The sequence below is a fragment of the Aegilops tauschii genome, chromosome 2 (genome assembly GCF_002575655.3).
Source record: "Aegilops tauschii subsp. strangulata cultivar AL8/78 chromosome 2, Aet v6.0, whole genome shotgun sequence".
NCBI lineage: Eukaryota > Viridiplantae > Streptophyta > Magnoliopsida > Poales > Poaceae > Aegilops > Aegilops tauschii.
Window position 1 is genome coordinate 507888953 of NC_053036.3, and position 20445 is coordinate 507909397.

The following is a 20445-nucleotide window of genomic DNA, read 5'->3' on the forward strand; positions in this document are numbered from 1 at the left end:
TCTTTAGTTCGCAAGCATCATGTGATGGAAAGATCTGAGCATATATGGCCATTCAAATATATTTGATCATGAATTATTATTGTTAACAATTATCTATATGATAAATAAGTTGGGAGGCGAAACATTAAGCCCCTATCTTTCTCTGTGTTTGATGGATGCTATTTGTTCTAAAAATATGCTTTGAGTGGTAGCAATCATGGAAGAATAAATGATAGTTGAGTATGTGAAGTTTGCTGAATCAAAGCTCTGACATAGACTCTTCCTGAAAATAAGATGAATTGTAATTGTTTGATGACTATTAACACGGTTTGTTAGTTTTCAAGAAAGTTATTGATCTATACTTTAACATGTGAATAGTTTGTTACTTGATCATGAAAAGTTTTATGAGTTGAGCTACTGTTATGACATATAATGATGCTAGAAAAGGTGATTGAAATTATGATTGATCAAACTTGTGCACCTGCTAGCATTCACACTTCATAAATTATTTCTTTTATCATTTACCTACTCGAGGACGAGCAGGAATTACGTTTGGGGATGCTGATACGTCTCCAACGTATCTATAATTTATGAAGTATTCATGCTATTATATTATCCATCTTGGATGTTTAATGGGCTTTACTATGCACTTTTATATTACTTTTGGGACTAACCTATTGGCCAACAGCCCAGTGCCAATTTCTGTTTTTTCCCTTGTTTCAGTGTTCGCAGAAAAGGAATATCAAACGGAGTCCAAACGGAATGAAACCTTCGGAAAAGTTATTTTTGGAAAGAAAGCAATACAGGAGACTTGGAGTGCACGTCAGGGGATCAACGAGGAGAGCACGAGGCAGGGGGGGCGCGCCCTCCACCCTCGTGGGCCCCTCGTGGCTCCCCTTACTGACTTCTTTCGCCTATATATATCCATATACCCTAAAACCATCGGGGAACAGAATAGATCGGGAGTTCTGCCGCCGCAAGCCTCTGTAGCCACCAAAAACCAATCGGGACCCTGTTCCGGCACCCTGCCGGAGGGGGGTCTCCCTCACCCGTGGCCATATTCATCATCCCGGCGCTCTCCATGACGAGGAGGGAGTAGTTCACCCTCGGGGCTGAGGGTATGAACCAGTAGCTATGTTTTTGATCTCTTTCTCTCGTGTTCTTAAGGTGGTACGATCTTGATGTATCGCGAGCTTTGCTATTATAGTTGGATCTTATGATGTTCCGCCCCCTCTACTCTCTTGTAATGGGTGAGTTTTCCCTTTGAAGTTATCTTATCGGATTGAGTCTTTAAGGATTTGAGAACACTTGATGTATGTCTTGTCGTGCGTATCTGTGGTGACAATGGGATATCACGTAATCCACTTGATGTATGTTTTGGTGATCAACTTGCGGGTTCCGCCCATGAACCTATGCATAGAGGCTGGCACACGTTTTCGTCTTGACTCTCCGGTAGAAACTTTGGGGCACTCTTTGAAGTTCTCTGTGTTGGTTGAATAGATGAATCTGAGATTGTGTGATGCATATCGTATAATCATACCCACGGATACTTGAGGTGACATTGGAGTATCTAAGTGACATTAGGGTTTTGATTGATTTGTGTCTTAAGGTGTTAATCTAGTACGAACTCTATGATAGATTGAACGGAAAGAATAGCTACGTGTTATTTTACTACGGACTCTTGAATAGATCGATCAGAAAGGATAACTTTGAGGTGGTTTCGTACCCTACCATAATCTCTTCGTTTGTTCTCCGCTATTAGTGACTTTGGAGTGACTCTTTGTTGCATGTTGAGGGATATTTATATGATCCAATTATGTTATTATTGTTGAGAGAACTTGCACTAGTGAAAGTATGAACCCTAGGCCTTGTTTCCTAGCATTGCAATACCATTTGTGCTCACTTTTATCATTAGTTACCTTGCTGTTTTTATATTTTCAGATTACAAAAACCTATATCTACCATCCATATTGCACTTGTATCACCATCTCTTCGCCGAACTAGTGCACCTATACAATTTACCATTGTATTGGGTGTGTTGGGGACACAAGAGACTTTTTGTTATTTAGTTGCAGGGTTGATTGAGAGAGACCATCTTCATCCTACGCCTCCCACGGATTGATAAACCTTAGGTCATCCACTTGAGGGAAATTTGCTACTGTCCTACAAACATCTGCACTTGGAGGCCCAACAACGTCTACAAGAAGAAGGTTGAGTAGTAGACATCAACATACATCAAGTGTTCTCAAATCCTTAAAGACTCAATTCAATAAGATAACTTCAAGGGGAAAACTCAATCCATTACAAGAGAGTAGAGGGGGAGAAACATCATAAGATCCAACTATAATAGCAAAGCTCGCGATACATCAAGATCGTACCACCTCAAGAACACGAGAGAGAGAGATCAAACACATAGCTACTGGTACATACCCTCAGCCCCGAGGGTGAACTACTCCCTCCTCGGCATGGAGAGTGCCGGGATGATGAAGATGGCCAGCGGTGAGGGATCCCCCCTCCGGCAGGGTGCCGGAACAGGGTCCCGATTGGTTTTTGGTGGCTACAGAGGCTTGCGGCGGCGGAACTCCCGATCTATTCTGCTCCCCGATGTTTTTAAGGTATATGGGTATATATAGGCGAAAGAAGTCGGTCATGTGAGCCACGAGGGGCCCACGAGGGTGGGGGCGCACCCAGGGGGCAGGCGCGCCTCCCTGCCTCGTGGCCACCTTGAAGCTTCCTTGACTTCAACTCCAAGTCTCCTGGATCACGTTCGTTCCAAAAATCACGCTCCCGAAGGTTTCATTCCGTTTGGACTCCGTTTGACATTCCTTTTCTGCGAAACACTGAAACAAGGGAAAAACAGAAACTGGCACTGGGCTCTGGGTTAATAGGTTAGTCCCAAAAATAATATAAAAGTGTTTAATAAATCCCATAGATATCCAAAACAGATAATATAATAGCATGAATACTTCATATATTATAGATACGTTGGTGACGTATCAGCATCCCCAAGCTTAATTCCTGCTCGGCCTCGAGCAGGTAAATGATAAAATAAATAATTTATGAAGTGTGAGTGCTAGCAGGTGCACAAGTTTGATCAATGATAATTTCAATCACCTTTTCTAGCATCATCATATGTCATAATAGTAGCTCATCTCATAAAACTTTTCATGATCAAGTAACAAACTATTCACATGTTTAAAGTATAGATCATAAACTCTCTTGAAAACTAACAAACCGTGTTATTAGTCATCAAACAATTACAATTCATCTTATTTTCAGGAAGAGTCTATGCCAGAGCTTTGATTTAGCAAACTCCACACACTCAACTATCTTTTAGTATTTCACAATTGCTAACATTCACGCGATATTTATGGGTTCAAAGTTTTAATCAGACACAGAGAAAGATAGGGGCTTATAGATTCGCCTTCCAACCTTTTACCTCAAGGGTAATGTCAACAATAATAGTTCATGATGCCTTACACCCAATTGGATATATATATATCAGAATCTTTCCAACACAATGTGCTTGCCAAAGGATAAAATGTAAAAAGGAAAGGTGAAGATCACCATGACTCTTGCATAAGGTAAAAGACAAGAATAAAAGATAGGCCCTTTGCAGAGGGAAGCAGAGGTTGCCATGCGCTTTTATAGTTGGATGCACAAAATCTTAATGCGAGGAAACGTCACTTTATATTGCCACTTGTGATAGGGACCTTTATTATGCAGTCCGTTGCTTTTATTGCTTCCATATCACAAGATCGTATAAAGCTTATTTTCTCCACACTAAAAGATCATACATATTTAGAGAGCAATTTTTATTGCATGCATCGATGACAACTTACTTGAAGGATCTTACTCAATCCATAGGTAGGTATGGTGGACTCTCATGGCAAAAACGGGTTTAAGGGTATTTGGAAACACAAGTAGTATCTCTACTTAGTGCAAAGAATTTGGCTAGCATGAGGGGGAAAGGCAAGCTCAACGTGTTGGGCGATCCATGACAATATACTTTATTTCATATATAAGAAAACATAACCCATTACGTTGTCTTCCTTGTCCAACATCAACCTTTTAGCATGTCATATTTTAATGAGTGCTCACAATTACAAAATATGTCCAAGATAGTATATTTATATGTGAAATCTCTCTTGCTTCAATATTCTTTCATGAATTGTTCAAGTGACCAATACAATGTTTGCTAACCTTCAATAAATTTACCACCTCTACTTCTTATATGTAAACTCATTACTCCCCATGGGATAAGCATATGAAACATGTATAATTTCAGATTTATGATATTCAAATCATTCAACTATTTACTCATAGGATATAAGTGAAGCACAAGAGTAAATGACAAACTACTCCAAAAAGATATAAGTGAAGATCAATGAGTAGTTAAATAATTATGTAGCTATGTGAAGACTCTCTCTCATTTAAGAATTTCAGATCTTGATATTTTATTCAAACAGCAAACAAAACAAAATAAAATGACATGACGCTCCAAGCAAAACACATATCATGTGGTGAATAAAAATATAGCTCCAAGTAAAGTTACCGATGAACGAAGACGAAAGAGGGGATGCCTTCCGGGGCATCCCCAAGCTTAGGCTCTTTGTTGTCCTTGAGTATTACCTTGGGGTGCCTTGGGCATCCCCAAGCTTAGGCTCTTGCCACTCCTTATTCCATAGTCCATTGAATCTTTACCCAAAACTTGAAAACTTCACAACACAAAACTTAACTGAAATTCTCGTGAGCTCCGTTAGCGAAAGAAAACAAAACACCACTTCAAGGTACTGTAATGAACTCATTATTTATTTGTATTGGTGTTAAACTACTGTATTCCAACTTCTCTAAGGTTTATAAACTATTTTACTAGCCATAGATTCATCAAAATAAGCAAACAACACACGAAAAACAGAATATGTAAAAAACAGAACAGTCTGTAGTAATCTGTAACTAACGCAAACTTCTGGAACTCAAAAAATTCTACCAAAATAGGATGACATAGATAATTTGTTTATTGATCTACTGCAAATAGAATCAGTATTTTATCACGTTGTGGTGATTTTAAACAATTGTTTTCATGAACAGAAAGTTTCTGGAATTTTCAGCAAGATCAAATAACTATCATCCAAGAAGGTCCTATAGGTCTTACTTGGCACAAACACTAATTAAAACATAAAAGTACATGTAACCAGAGGCTAGATAAAAAAATTATTACTAAGCCGAAGCAAAAAGCAAGAAACAAAAATAAATTTGGGTTGCCTCCCAACAAGCGCTAACGTCTAACGCCCCTAGCTAGGCATGATGATTTCAATGATGCTCACATAAAAGATAAGAATTGAAACATAAAGAGAGCATCATGAAAAATAGGACTAGCACATTTAACTCTAACCCACTTCCTATGCATAGGGATTTTATGATCAAATAACTTATGGGAACAATAATCAACTTGCATAGGAAGGCAAAACAAGCATAACTTCAAAACAAGCATAACGCGCCGCCGCCATCAACTGACTCCGGGTGCTGACCGAAGCCGAAGGCCTTAAGGCGTCCGACTTGCTGGTCGCCTTCGTCGCGCGCCGGGTTCTCCCGCTCCAAGGCCGGCCTCACTTGATCAGCCAGATGAGCGGGCATCGCGCCCTGTGCCGGTTGAGCACCAAGGAGATGCCGGCTGCTGAAGTGGCGAACTTGGTGAACGAGATCTCCCACCTCAAGCTGGAGGGGTCCTGGCAGTTCGGCAAGCAGCCGTACTCCCACGCAGACCCGCCGCCTGCCGTAAGTTCTTCAATCTTTTCTCCCTTCAGAACTTCATCTTGATTCTGTCTTGCTGTGTCGAATAGTCGGCCTCTTGCTTTTTGAAACAGATCTATATGTCTGAGGGGACGGCCGCCATTGTGGGGGCGGGTGGCCCCTACAAACTAGACCGAGCTGTGAGCGATGTGGACGACCCCGACTTGGGGGCGGCCGCCTTGGAAGATGACACCACAGGCGGCATCTACAGAGCAGGCGGCTCCGAAGAAGGGGGCGGCGTCGAGACGTGGCCGGACGGCTTTGAGGAGGAGGACGACGAGCCGCGCCCTTCGCGGGGCGCCGGCAAGGCGGACGTGGGTCCCTCCGCCGAGCCGACTGCTTGAGGCGGCACGCAAAAGCGTAAACAGGGCGCCGCCTTATTCGGCAGCGCGCCGAAGAAGGCCGAGAACCCAACCGCTGCGACTGGGCGGAAGGAGGCCGCTGTGAAGGCGACCAAATTTCAGAAGCTCCCGAAGGCGCCTCCCATGGTGTCGGCGTAAGTATCTTTTCTTGTGCTTTTCTTCCTTGTTGATTCTGTCTGAGTTTCTTCACTTTACTTTTCTTGACTTAGGGCCCCGCTCTCTCTTGAGAAGTCGGCCGCTGCCTCCGTCATTGGGTCGGCGGAGACCTCCACCACCACCCGACGAATTGATCCGGCCGCCGACCTCCGGGAGGCGCAGGAGCGAAACACGCAGGAGGCGTGCGAGGAGCAGGAAGCCGCCTGTCTGGAGAAGGCGGAGGCAGACAAGGCGGAGGCCGCCGCGCTGAAGAAGCTAGCGGAGGCCGAGGCTGACGCCACCGTGAAGTAGCGTCTTGAAGAAGCCGTGCATCACCAGTCGGCGTTATTCATCGTCCCCCTGAACTCTGCGCCGCCACCACCAGAATTTGTGGTGCCGACCGGGGGAGCCGGCGACGAGCACCCGATCATGGAGAGGGAAGGCGGCGACGTTGTCATGCTGGACGTAGTCGTACCTCCACCACCGCCGTCCGAAGGAGCGCGGGACAAGCAGCCGGCTGACCCGCCGGTGCCACCAGCCGTAGACGAGATGGTGACGGGCCCGACTCCTGGGGCCCTCACACCAATGCGTCGTCGCTTTGCGAAGGTGGCCTCAGCGCCACGAGCACCGGAAGCCAGTGCCGCGAGCTCATCAATCCCCAATGCCAAAGCGACCAGCGCTGCGCCCGCTGACTGGGTGCGGGGAGGCGGGACGGGCCTTTTGAATCAGGCGATCCTGGACGTCCAAGGCAAGCTCCGAGCCGAGGCCGACGCTCTGAAGCAATGCAACAAGGCCTTCTTGGAATCGCGTGCAGCCATCCGGGTATGCTTCTCACTTCTTCATCTTTGATTTTGTACTTCTCTGTGGGGGCGCGCCAACGCACCCACTAGGTGTAGTCTCCGAGTTACGGGCCGGCTGCTGAGCAGGCGGCTCGGAACTTTAACTGGCAAGCCCCGAGTACTAACATTGGTCTGATATCTTCATTATAGGACTATCATAACCTCCGCGTGGTCGCCTTCAACTCTAATGTCCGAGATCTGGACAAACAGACCGCCGACCTGTCGGAGAGCCGGAGTAAGTCCTTGTTTTCTTTCTCTGCGGGGGCGCGCTAGCGCACCCGCGGGCTGTAGTCCCCGAGATTCGGGCCGACTGCTGAGCAGTCGGGCCGGATCTCCCCGGCAACTGTTCTTCTTCTTTGTTGATATTGATAACTTCTTTCTCTGAGGAGGTGCGCTGGCGCACCCGCGGGCTGTAGTCCCCGAGATTCGGGCCGACTGCTGAGCAGTCGGGCCGGATCTCCCCGACGACTGTACTTCTTCTCTGTTGGTTGCTGACGTCTTTTTCTTTCTCCCTCCTTGCAGAGGCCAACGCTGCCCTGCAGTAGCAGCTGGGTGAAGTCAACACCGCTTGCGCGCCAAGGAGGTGGAGTGCAACGAGCTGGCCCGGGAGCGTGACCGGCTGACCACGCAACTAGCGGAGCAGGCGGACCTTCTCAAGAAAGCCCAGAAGGAGTCGGAGGCGAAGGAGTCCAGTCTCCTTGCTAAGTTCGAGATCGAACGCTCTGCCTGGACCGATAAGGAGGCATTGCTGACTGCCGGCTTTGGCAAGATTGAAGACATGGTTGATGGTAAGCTTCCTTCTTTATTCTTTCTTCAGGCCGCTGGCTGCTCATCGAGCCGGCTTCTTGTTTCTAATTTTGGCTCTTTTGCCTTCTGCTTGAGCAGACTTCTTCCCTGGTCACTCTGACGCTGCCAATCAGGCCATCGGGGCCGATCGTGAAGGGCGGAGGGCGGAGGCCGGAAGGTACGCAGATTGCTGCCAACGCCCCCCGGACCCTTAGCGAACAGCTTCTCAGCATCCAGGCCCGTCTTCGGCCGGCTCATCGGATGTTGCGCCGTCTTCAGCGTGTCGGCGCCCAGGCGATCTCCGCCCTGTGGCCAGACATGCCGGCTCCGCGCACTCCCAGTCGGACTGCCGGCTGGCTGGAGATGGCGGTCGGCCGTCTTGAGGCTTGGAAGGGTTCCTCGGCTCAGGCTGGAGCACGCCGGGCCTTGGAGTTTGTCAAGGCGTGGTACCCTGGGCTAAATCTAGCACAGTTGACCACGTTTTGACAGGAGGCCCAGGAGGAGCTGGTGGCGGTGGAGCGTGATCTTATCAAGCGAGCGGCGGCGATCGCCGAGTACACCAACACCAGCATCTTCGTCCCGGAGTTGGCTGAGAATGGTGCCGAGGCGCCACCAGAGTGGTTCAGGCTGAACCCGGAGGATGGCGAGGACTTGGCCGAAGTGATCGACTCCAGCGACGAGGGAGAAGACGAGGAGGACGAGGAAGGTGAAGAGGAAGCGCCAGAGGCTAAAGCGGACGGCCAGCCTCAGCTCGACCGCACCTCCAGCAATGAGCCACGCCCGAGCGAGCCGACTGTTGCCGAAGGCGACCAAGCGGAGACTGACCAGCCGGCCGCTCCACCAACCGGCACCACCGACTCCACCGTTCCGCCGAACCCGTCTGCTGCTCCCTAGGCTACCAATTTATCTTTTGTTTTTACCTGCTTATCAGTCTCGACAAACTTTGTTAACTTCGCACAATTCCACCCGCGGGGTGTATTTCAAACTTCTGTTGAATGTTGGCCAAGGGCCTTTTGATATGTAAATATGCTTGCCGAGTTCTATCTTTCCTTGCTTTCTGCTCCTTGGCTTTTTTTCCTTTGCCGCCCTCCCTGGGCTGCCGTCTTCCCAGCCAAACAGCCGCTCTGCGGACTGCGGCTGGGTCAAGTACTTGGCTGCTTTGGGAGGGTAAGTACTTAGCCTCTTAGAGCATTTAGAAATTTAAGTAGAAGCCGGCCGGCCGGCTGCTCAGCAGCCGGTCGGTGTGGCGGGAAGCCGGCTTGAACTATGTACATGCTTTTGGGTCCTTAGCCATTTTTCATGTGGGCACCCTTTTCTGCCTTTGCCTCCTGCTTACCGGACAGCCGCTCTGCGAGCTGCGACTTTGGCAGGAGAAGGCTTAAGTGCCAACACGTTACTTGTCCGGCTGCAGGAAACACTACATAGTACAAGGCGGCGAGCCCCCGGGCCGACTGGTCGAACCCGGTGCCAGGCGGAATAATGAAATAACACATTCATAGGCATAATACTTATCATATAGATAAAAGAGGGCAGTCCCCGAGCTCTTCTCGGGGGACTCGGAGTCTTCATACTTAATACAAAAGGTAGCGTGGTACATACTACTTCAACTGTAAAATCTCGGAAGGAGATTTGCATTCCATGAACGCTCTGTCTCCTTGCCGGAGTCGTCTCTTTTGCGTGCTCTGGGCTTCTGAGCGTCGATCAGGTAGTAGGAGTCATTGCCCAGAACTTTGCTGATGATGAAGGGGCCTTCCCAAGGTGCCGAGAGCTTGTGCTGGCTAGCTGTTCGATGGATCAGCCGGAGCACAAGGTCTGCCTCTTGGAAGGATCTTGGCTTGACCTTCCGGTTGTAGTATCGGCGTAGACTCTGCTGGTAGATGGTGAACCGGCTGAGTGCCAACAGCCGGCCCTCTTCCAGCAGATCGACGTCGTCTTCTCGTGCTTCTTTTGCCTCCACTTTGGTGTACATGGTGACTCGAGGGGAGTCGAATTCTATGTCCGTCGGGATGACGGCCTCGGCACCGTAGACGAGGAAGAAGGGCGTGAAGCCGGTTGACTTGTTCGGAGTTGTGCGCAGGCTCCAGAGGACAGCTGGCAGCTCATCGAGCCAACAGTCGGCCGAACGCTCCATAGGCTCGACCAGTCGGGGCTTGATGCCGGACAAAATGAGGCTGGTTGCTCGCTCTACTTGGCCGTTTGACTGCGGATGGGCAACGGACGCTAAGTCCAGTCGGATGCCCTGCGTCGCGCAGAAATGAGCCAAGGCGCCTTTGGTAAAGTTCGTGCCATTGTCGGTGATGATGTTGTGTGGTATGCCATACCGGATGGTGATGTTGGAGATGAAGGTCACAGCAGTCGGACCATTCGACTTCTTAATTGGCTTTGCTTCTATCCACTTGGTGAACTTGTCCACCGCGACAAGCAGATGAGTCATGCCGTCGCGTGCTGTCTTGAATGGTCCCACCATGTCCAGCCCCCAAACTGCAAAGGGCCAGGCAATGGGGATGGTCTTGAGTGCAGAAGCCGACTGATGTGGCTTGGAGCGGAACTTCTGGCACCCTTTGCATTTCTGGACCAATTCTTTGGCGTCTTCTAGAGCAGTCGGCCAGAAAAACCCATGGCGGAAAGCTTTGGCAACAAGTGCTCTTGAAGCCGCGTGGTGACCACACTCGCCTTGGTGGATATCTTTGAGAATTGCTTGGCCTTGCTCTGGCTCGACACAACGCTGGTACACGCCAGTGACACTGCGCCTCACAAGTTCTCTGTTGACAATGGTGTACGCTGCTGCCCGACGCTGCACTTGTCGGGCCGAGATCTCATCAGTCGGCAGCTCTTTGTTCACCAGAAAGTTGAGGATGGGATGTGCCCATGAAGGTGCTGCTATTTCTTCGACTGCCAGAACTGCAACTTGCACGAGGGCGGTTGGGCTGGGAGGCGGCGGGTTGGAGTTGGCTGCCGCTTGCTGAGTCAATGAAGTCCCCGTGCTGACTGCCGCAATCCCCGGGTCGGGTTCCGAAGTCCTCGGGCCGGGTGCGACTGCTGCAGTCCCCGAGCCACCTACCAACTTCCCCGTGCCGACTGTTGGGGTCCTCAAGTCGGATCCGACTGCTTCAGGAGGAGCCGGCATGAAGATGGAGTCTGATTATGGTGACGGCTTGACAAATGGCTTAAGGAGGCGTTGCAGGGCGACGCCGGCTGGTATTGCTTGCCGGGTGGAGCCGATCCGTGCCAAGGCATCCGCTTGCTCATTGTCATTTCTTGGCACATGAAGGAACTCGCACCCTTCGAAAGTATCCGCTGAGTTGCTGGACGAGGAAGCGGTAGCTTGCCATGTTTGCATCTTTGGCGTCCCAGTCGCCTGACGACTGCTGCACCACCAAGTCAGAGTCTCCATAACACAGGATCCGGCGAATGCCGAGTTCCTTGCCAAGCCGGAGCCCGTGTATGAGTGCTTCGTATTCAGCTACATTGTTGGAGGTGGCAAAGTGGATTTGCAGCACATATCTGAGCTTGTCGCCTTTGGGAGAGGTGAGGACGATGCCGGCTCCCAAACCAGTGCGCATCTTGGAACCATCAAAGTGCATTCGCCAATGAGTGGAGTCTGGTGCTGGCGGCATGTACTGGGTCTCGGCCCAATCGACGAGGAAGTCGACCAGCGCTTGGGACTTGATGGCGGTGCGAGGCTGGTAGTAGATGGTGTAGGGGGCCAAATCTATGGCCCACTTGGCACTCGGCCTGAAGCATCTCGGCTTCGAATGATCTCGGCAAGTGGAGCAATGCAAACCAAAGTGATTGGGTACTCTTGAAAGTATGGCTTCAGCTTCTTGGCGGCGAAGTGCACACCGTAGCACATCTTCTGATAGTGGGGGTAGTTCTGCTCGGAGGCGGGCAATACTTCACTCAGGTAATACACCGGCCTCTGGACTGGCAGTGCCTTGCCTTCTTCCTTGCATTCCACAACTATGACTATGCTGACCACCCGGCTGGTGGCGGCGATGTAGAGAAGCATGGGTTCCTTAGCAGTCGGAGCCGCCAGGACAGGCGGAGTGGTCAACATCTTTTTGAGCTGGAGAAAAGCTTCATCCGCCTTGTCGTTCCACTCGAAAAAAGTGGTCTTCTTCATGAGCTGGTACAGGGGAAGAGCCTTCTCGCCCAGCCGACTGATGAAACGGCTGATGGATGCCAAGCAGCCGGTGAATTTTTGCACGTCCAGCAGTCGGGTGGGCACCTCCATCGTCTAGATGGCCTTGATCTTCACAGGGTTGCACTCTATGCCGTGCTCTGAGACCAGGAAGCCAAGAAGCTGGTCGGCTGGTACTCCAAAGACACATTTCTCCGGATTGAGCTTGATTTGAAATCGGCGCAAGTTTTCAAAGGTCTCCTTGAGGTCTTCTAGCAGCGTTCCACGCTTCTCCGTCTTCACCACAACATCGTCCACATAGACGTGGGCGTTTCTTCCGAGTTGCTTGAGGAGACACTTCTGCATGCAACGCTGAAATGTGGCGCCGGCATTTCTCAAGCCGAACGTCATGGTCAGGTAGCAGAAGGCTCCGAATGGCGTGATAAAGGCGGTCTTCAACCTGTCAGCCGGGTTCAGCTTGATCTGATGATACCCTGAGTATGCATCCAAAAATCTCAACAGCTCGCATCCAGCTGTGGAGTCAATCACTTGGTTGATTCTCGGCAAAGCAAATGGGTCTTTGGGGCAAGCTTTGTTGAGGCTGGTATAATCAATACACATGCGCCACTGCTTATTCTTCTTCAGTACAAGGACTAGTTGGATAACCATTCTGGAAAGAACACTTCCATGATGAAGCCTGTGACGCCCCAAGACCGACGCTCCAGAAGACTTCCATATTTTCGTGACCTCTATGTGTTTCATTGGTGCTTGCTCTATTTATTTTTGCATTGCATCATGTCATCATGCCAGCATGTCATTTAATTTTTAAAACCTCAACTAAATAAATTGCATAGATCTTTTGATCTATTTAATTTGAGGGAATTCACATGGTGATTTCTCTTTATAACATATATCCTCCCAATATTATTAAGGAGCTATAAAATAATTATTCCATTAATTTGGAATTAACCACAACCCACTTGCATTTTAAAGTTCCTTTCATTTCCGAATATTCACATCTTTGCTCTATTCTCCTTTTGACTCCAATTCTTCTTGTGGAGCCTTGAGATATTCCAGTGAGGTCGCTTGCCAAATTTCAGTTAAATTGGGATTTATTTAGACCTCCAAATAAATCCTTTGGCCCCTCTTTTCTTTTCCAATGAGAAAACCTTTTTCTTTTCTTTTCTTTTCACCAGGCGACCAGGCCTCTGACGTTTCCCTCTCCGCTAGGCCGGCCTCCCTGGCCCAACGATCCCCAAAGGCCCAGCAGCCCCTATCCAACCCTAGCCTGACCCCCCCTGCTCGATACCTCTCCCTCTCGTTCCCTCTGCCCGCCGCCACACACACACGCACGCATCGAGCCAGGGAGAGGAGCTCCCTGCGCCCGATCCCCTCGCCTCCCTCCTCCTCGATCCGGCCCGAAACCGCCGTCGTCGCGCCTCTCCACCTCCGCACCGTCTGGAGCCCCCACTACCACCTCGCCAACCCGCACTGCTCCTGCCCCGACCTCCTTCTGCATCAACGGAGCAGGTCCCCGCGCCCCCACGACTTTGTCTGCATCGTCTCTTGCTCCTCGCCTCGAGCACCAACGCTCCAAGGCCGGCCTCCTGCAGCTCGTTGTTTCCGGAGCTCCCCACCACCACCACCATGCGTCGCGCGCCAGCACCCTCTCGCCGACGCCGCGCTCGGACCTCCACCGCGCCTTGCCTTCGACCTCGGCTTCCGCATCCCATGGCCACGAGCGCCACCAGCAGCAGTTTCAGCCCGTCCCCGTCGCCGAGTCCCTCGCCGCCCTTCTGCACCTCGTCTCCGACCCTGCCTGTCGGAGCCACGCCTCTCGGTGCCCGCAGCTGCGTCGCCGGTCTTCCTCCTCGACGCTGCCGCCTCAAGCCTCCCCATGCCTCGCGAGACCGCCGTGCCAAGTTCCCGCCACTGCCACTACAAGTCCCGCTCGGAACCAGCCTCCTGCATCGCGCCCCTGTTGCTGTTGACGCCAAGTCCAACGGTCACCGAGCGTGGAATTCGCCAAGTACCACTACCAATACATCTGGATTCGCCAAGTACACCACCGGCTAAGACCACACGGATGCTCGGACAAGTACTGACCAAAACGCCAAGTACCACGACGACCTTCGACATGTACCCCTCCACCGCACCGAAACGCCGAGTTCCTCGCCGTGACCCCGAACATCTACGGAAACTTGTGCGACTATGAACGTGAACGACTACCGTCAACCCCAAGTTACTTGGACTCGTCAAGTCCCTCTACGAAAATGTGTACCACTACGCCCAAGTTCCACTACAAGATGTGCCACTACCGTCACCGTGTACCACTACTTCCACTACGACCATTCCGAGAACGTCTACTTCCCCTACACCGCATCGATCCTGATCCTCTTCGGAAATACACGCTTCAAAGGTATAATGACGAGACGACGCCCATGAACGAATGCATGAGTAATGTATGAGATGCCCGTGGTTGCACCGTTTCCAAGTTGTCTTTGCACGCTACTCCTCGTTTTCCATGCCACCGACATGTGGGAACCCGGTAATCGGGATCACCCCACCATCTCTAGCATGTTCCGCACATCCGCGCACTTGCTTCTTTTGCATCAATCTCTCAATGAGTTGTCGAAACCGGAATGTTGCCGTGGCACCATTTCCGTTGTCGTTGCCATTGCCGTTGCCGTGGCACCCCTTTCGTTCCGCCATGGTGACCAAGTGCTTCATAACATGCTCATGTCAACATTTTCATAAAATGGCATAAAACTTGCATATGTCAGCCGCATCATGATAACAACATTTAAATGGTTAAAATTGTTGTTTGCATTAAATTCAAAAGATGCATATGGGGATTTTCCAGAATTGTTGTTTGTTATTTCTGGCCTCATTTAAACTTGCCTAAATAGTTAGTTTACTTATGCTTCGCCTCTTGCCATGTTAATCAACATTTAATATTGTTGGGTACATAAACGAGAGAGAACTAAATATTTGATGTGGTGTTTCGTTAATATGCAACTCGTTGCATATTGAGTTCCGCTTAATTTGTAGTATTGTTTGTGCACTTTCCCATCCCATGCGTCATTAAACCGGACATGCATCATACTTGATTGTGCATCATGCCATATTTATGTGATGGTTGTTTAACATGTTGTTTGCTTCTTTCCGGTGTTGCTTCTTCGGGTTAGTTTCAATAACGTCGCGTTTGTGAGGATTTGTTCGACTTCGTCCGTTTGTCTTCTTCATGGACTCGTTCTTCTTCCTTGCGGGATCTCAGGCAAGATGACCATACCCTCGAAATCACTTCTATCTTTGCTTGCTAGTTGTTCGCTCTATTGCTATGCCGCGCTACCTACCACTTGCTATATCATGCCTCCCATATTGCCATGTCAAACCTCTAACCCACCTTTCCTAGCAACCATTGTTTGGCTATGTTACCGCTTTGCCTAGCCCCTCTTATAGCGTTGTTAGTTGTAGGTGAAGTTGAAGATTGCTCCATGTTGGATCATGATGATTTTGGGATATCACAATACCTCTTATTTAATTAATGCATCTATACACTTGGTAAAGGGTGGAAGGCTCGGCCTTATGCCTGGTGTTTTGTTCCACTCTTGCCGCCCTAGTTTCCGTCATACCGGTGTTATGTTCCTTGATTTTGTGTTCCTTACGCGGTTGGGTGTTATGGGACCCCCTTGACAGTTCGCTTTGAATAAAACTCCTCAAGCAAGGCCCAACCTTGGTTTTACATTTGCCTCACCTAAGCCTTTTTCCCTTGGGTTTCCGGAGCCCGAGGGTCATCTTTATTTACCCCCCGGGCCAGTGCTCCTCTGAGTGCTGGTCAAAACTAGAGCACCGTGCGGGACCGTCCCTTGGCAACTTGGGTTATGTTGGTACCTGTACGCTTAGCTTATCCGGTGTGCCCTGAGAACGAGATATGTGCAGCTCCTATCAGGATTTGTCGGCACATCGGGCGGTCTTGCTAGTCTTGTTTTACCATTGTCGAAATGTCTTGTAACCGGGATTCCGAGTCTGATCGGGTTGTTCCGGGAGAAGGAATATCCTTCGTTGATCGTGAGAGCTTGTGATGGGCTAAGTTGGGACACCCCTGCAGGGTATAAACTTTCGAAAGCCGTGCCCGTGGTTATGTGGCAGATGGGAATTTGTTAATGTCCGGTTGTACAGAACTTGACGCTTGACTTAATTAAAATGCATCAACCGCGTGCGTAGCCGTGATGGTCTCTTTTCGGTGAAGTCCGGGAAGTGAACACGGTTCTTGTGTTATGGTTGTGCGCAAGTAGTTTCAGGATCACTTCGTGATCACTTCTAGTTTCACGACCGTTGCGTTGCTTCTCTTCTCGCTCTTATTTGCGTATGTTAGCCACCATATATGCTTAGTGCTTGCTGCAGCTCCACCTCACTACCTTCTCCTACCCATAAGCTTAAATAGTCTTGATCTCGCGGGTGTGACATTGTTGAGTCCTCGTGACTCACAGATTCTACCAAAAACAGTTGCAGGTGCCGTTGATACCAGTGCAGGTGACGCAACCGAACTCAAGTGGGAGTTCGACGAGGACCTTGGTCGTTACTATGTTTCATTTCCTGATGATCAGTAGTGGTGCCCAGTTGGGACGATCGGGGATCTAGCATTTGGGGTTGTCTTCTTTTCTTTTGGTTCCGTAGTCGGACCTATGTGTGTACTCTGAATGATGTATGTTTAATTAATGTATTGTGTGAAGTGGCGATTGTAGGCCAACTCTTTATCCCATTCTTGTTCATTACATGGGATTGTGTGAAGATGACCCTTCTTGCGACAAAACCTACAATGCATTTATGCCTCTAAGTCGTGCATGGACACGTGAGAGATATAGCCGCATCGTGGGTGTTACAAGTTGGTATCAGAACCATCCCTGACTTAGGAGCCCCCTGCTTGATCGAATCGCTGACGTTGTTGAGTCTAGAACAAAAATATTTTGAGTCTTAGGATTATATATATCGGAGAGTAGGATTCTTTTTACTCCTCAGTCCCTTCGTCGCTCTGGTGAGGCCCCCTGACGTAGAAGTTTTGACTCTCCTCTCCTCAAATTTCATGAACTTTTTTTTAGGATCACGCGTGTATCTTGGAATTGTTCCGATGGTTTTGTGACAAGAACATTGTTATTGGTGCCTCCTGACATTTAGGGGTTGTGGCAGTGTCCCGGGGAGTTGAGCTCCGAGGTGTTGTCGTCACAATTTTATCATTGCAGTTCTGGTATACCCGAGTTTCGCCGACATCGAAAATATCTTTTATGCAGTTTGTTGGTGAGATCACCTCGACGCCACCCAGTACTGGGGCGGGAGTTCGGGAGTATTTCCATAACTCGTATAACGGATGCTTTTCGAAGGTTGAGGTACACGATTTCCGGAGTTTTCTTGGTTATGTGTTGACGGATGGATACAGCTGGATCTAGGGATTGTTAGTTTGGGTGAGATATATTGTGTCCCCTGTATCCCCAACACCAGATTGCATAACCAGAAAGTTTCGGGAGTTTATAAGTGGGAATTCAAGTATCTCGTAGGATATCTTTCCAACACACACATGATACGATATGGGATCTATCATATGTTTGTTTCCGGCCTATTCTGCAAGCCAAATCCTTTGTTTTTGTTTTGTTTTGTGGTATTCGAGTTGCTTCAATGCCAAGTGTTGATTCCATACCTTATTCTAAGCGGTGTTCTCATATTTCTATGTGGATGCTAATCCTTCTTGTTCATCAAGGTTGTCTTTTCAATCCTTTCCAACCGGTGTGCTTCTCTCCAAGTAAATCCGATCATTCCAACATTCGCAAGATCAATTCTAAGCTTTTTCTCAATGGTGTTCGTTTCATCCGACCCAAGTTGCCTTTATTTTCCCACCCTCCCACCCTTTTCTTCAAGGACTCAGATTTCTTAATCAAGTATCATTTTTATTGATGTGAAGTCTCTTCATTCTTTTCCTCCATGTTCTTACCTGGTGATTCTCATGACGATGCTAAGGAAGCTTCAAGTCTATTATTCTTCGTTCTTTTCTTCTCCGGTGGACTCAAGTCAAGCTTTCAGTGTTGATCGTATTCTTTTCCTCATTTCAAATGCTTTCTCATGTAGGTGCATCTCTTAATCATCCACCTCTCGCTATTCATGTTATCTGGAGTGCTGAAGATATCTCAGAAGATTCACATTTCCATTCCCAATCCGTTCAAGCTATCTCGAGGTTGTTATCTCTTTTGAGCCATTTAATTCAACCGGCGCAATCTTTATTTTAATCATTCAACGGTGTATCTTTTGAGTGGTCCCTAACCCACATGTCTTTTCCCAAGATCATACCTGACTCTTCTAATTTTCCCGGAGCTATTCCCAAATTCTTTTTGAAGTTTGACGTAAGAATGAAGTATCATCAGCCATATTCCTTCTCCAAGATCGCTTTCAAATTCTTCTCATCGTTGGTTCAACCTTCCTATTCTTCATTCCGGAGTGCCTCAACAATTCATGGTGGTTCTCATCATCATTCTCAACATTTGAAGACCGAAGAAGAATTTCTCCTAAGTCTTGGTCCGTTCTCTTGAAGATTCATAGTTCTAGCTTATGCCATCCTCTCATAATTGTTTTTCGATTGTGAGAATTCTTTTCATACCCATCCGGAGCATTTCATGAGTTGTTTTCGTTTCTTGATCATCCAAAGGCCATCATTTCACCAGATTTCTTCGTTCTAAGTTTTCAGCCTCGTTCTACAATTATTCTAAATTGATGTCTCTTCGTTCATCTCCATATTCTTCCGGTGCATCATTCAAGTATTCTCAAATCAGCTCATGATCTCTTTGTTCTCTTGTATCACATTCCCTCAAGTATCTTCATTCGTTCTCTAATTCTTACAGGTGATTCACCCCTTTACTTCGTTCATTTTCAATCCGTACGGTGGTTCGTTCAAGATTCTTTTCTCTTGTTATCATATCAATTCATTCGTTCTTTCCAATCCTACCGGTGGTTCGTTGAAGAACTTCTCAAGTTTGCACCATATCTATCTTAATCCTTTCTACGAGAATAAGTAGTATGCCAAATCCATTGCTTGTCATCAATTTAATTTGATGAAGGATAAACATACAATAAATCTTATTCTTGTTTTCCTCAAGGTGATTTAATTCCTTATTCCGGAGTTGTTCATGATATCATTTCTCGGTTCTAAGTTGTTCATCTTTTCTTTTCCGGAGTTTCAAGTTTTCCGCTTTATCTTGTCACAAAGCTCCATCTAAATCATCGCAAGGGTTCACTTTGTGTTTTCAACTTCTCTTTCTTTTAATCATCCTTCTTTTACCAGAGTTCTTCATGGAGGCTCTACATGGTGGTTCGTGAAGGATTCTTTTCATTCTTCAATTGTTCTTCAAGATTTCTCTCGAAGTTATGATTCGCAAGCTATACTCTAAAATAAACATGGTGTTCAACACATGTCTTGTTTTGAGGAGTTCAAGCATTCTTCATCTTGCATTCCAAAGTGCAATTCTTTCTACCTTATCTTTTGAGGTGGTGTTATGTCATTCTTGACAATTTCCCTCCGCGTTTCATGATTCGCAACTTGTCAGGAATGAGATATCTTAAATCCATCATTTTCAATTCGTTCAGGACTTTGTTGCAACCAATCAATTTCTTCGTTGGAGGTTATCTTGGTATAGATTGCACCTAAAGCCTTTCCTAAGGAATGTTGCTATTGTGGTGCTTATCTATGATCCAAGTTTTCTTCTATCCTCTCGGCGGAAGAAGTTTTTCATCTTCTCGTCGATCTAAAGCAAGCAATTGTTTCCGTTTGTGGCAGGATTTCTCCTCAACTTTTGAGAAGTTTTTCCATAAGCCCTCAACAAGCTTGTTCTTTTCGTTGTTGATTCTTCAACAACTCTGTTCTATCCTTCTGTTTAAGGATGCTATATCAAATTCATTTGAGGTAGAAGATGTTATTGTCTTCTCCGTTCTTTTCATTCCATTCGTTCTTTTGTTCTGGAGGCATTGTGTTGTTTCTCTCGGCAAGTATCTTCCCATCTCGTCAAGTTATTGTTCGACTCATTCCATGTTCAACCGGAGTGCTGACAAAATTACGTCATTCTTGTTCCTTGGCTATCTCGTTATACCGGTGTGGTCATATTCTTTTGTTTCGTTGAGCTCTTGTTTCATGTCTTTCAACCTACAAGGTTCTCATAATTTTGCTTGTTCCTCTAGTCTAACGGAGTGTTTTCAATCTTGTTCATCTCCCTTGTTTTCTCTCTTTCAGCTTGTTCAACCTCTCAAGGTTTGTGGTTTCACTCGTTTGTCAAAGAAGCAACTTAGTTTTACCTCTTCCTTCTTCCGTTTCCCTCCGGTGCCATCCCTAGATCTCGGGGCGAGATCTCTTGTAAGTGGAGGAGAGTTGTGACGCCCCAAGACCGACGCTCCA